The sequence below is a fragment of the Triticum dicoccoides genome, chromosome 7A (genome assembly GCF_002162155.2).
Source record: "Triticum dicoccoides isolate Atlit2015 ecotype Zavitan chromosome 7A, WEW_v2.0, whole genome shotgun sequence".
NCBI classification, from domain to species: domain Eukaryota; kingdom Viridiplantae; phylum Streptophyta; class Magnoliopsida; order Poales; family Poaceae; genus Triticum; species Triticum dicoccoides.
The window spans coordinates 686,900,310-686,901,514 of NC_041392.1; the positions used below are offsets into that span (position 1 = coordinate 686,900,310).

General features: G+C 42.2%; 1 non-coding gene across 1 annotated transcript; it reads left to right on the forward strand.

The window, feature by feature from the left end:
- Window positions 1-525: 525 nt before the first annotated feature.
- Window positions 526-598, forward strand: TRNAF-GAA. Its single transcript has one exon. It is a non-coding gene; the product is annotated as a tRNA-Phe (tRNA).
- Window positions 599-1,205: the final 607 nt, after the last annotated feature.

Sequence of the window (1,205 nt, forward strand, 5' to 3'; positions counted from 1 at the left end):
ACCTGCGCCACATGTCGTCCCCTGAATCACGCCACGTGTCGTCTCCTGAACCGCGCTATTGACGGCGCCGTCCGTTGCCGTCAGGCGGAAAACCACGCCGACGGCTAAACTATGCCGACAGCTATCCCACGGCCGTCGGCATATGCACCTATGCCGACGGCTAAACTACACCGACGGTCTGACACATCTACGCTGACGTGATCTACGCCGACGGGGCTATGCCGACGGCGGCCGTAGGCATAGATCTATGCCGACGGCAGAGGACCTAGGCCCCCGCGAGTCCGGTAGTGTTGCTACGGTTTTTATGTATGTATTACGTGCAAATAAATACATGTCGAGAAGTCTATGCTAAGGTTCCAAGGGACGCGTAGTACAGATGTACATTGGCTGGTCGCTGCTACGTGGAGATTATGGGGTCTGCATGAGCAACAAAATTTGAAGAGCGTAAATTTTAGTACGAAGGCAAATATGAAGTGAGTCAGAATCATAAAATAAATACCTAGGACTAACAAAACAATACATGAAGCGGGGATAGCTCAGTTGGGAGAGCGTCAGACTGAAGATCTGAAGGTCGCGTGTTCGATCCACGCTCACCGCAATCTATTTTTCTTCTGCCTCCCTTATCTCGTCATTTGCAGGTTTTTCTTTCCATCGTCACATTTGGTTTTTGCCATTTGGTTTTTTTTTCTTATTTTCTTTTCACATTATTTGCTGGATTTTCAAATATAGTTGGAATAATTATTCACATATCCCAACAATTCAACCATTCTCCACCGTTTTGTTGTCATTTTTTTAAGTCAGCAAGATGGTTTAACTTCAGCATGATATTGGTGTAACTTGATCTCATCTTGAGGAGATATTGACTAGGATGCTTAGGTGAAATACACTAACAGATAATAACCCCAAACCCCCAAGCCACACAATTTTTTTATTTTATTCACTTAATTTTCAAAGATATTATGTTTGAGGATGTATTCAAACAATACTTCCAAACACCTCAATTGTCATTAAACATGAGAGTCGTTACAGTTTGGACTCAAGATACATCACAAATTTTAGACTGTCAAAGTAAATATCCCTTGTTTTGATCCATGCCCACATGTTGCTTTTGTCATTGTTAACAATGGTTTCTTCAATTTAATCTCCTATTCGCAAATATCATGTTTGAAGATATATCCAAATATTTTCAAACACTTCAATCTCAA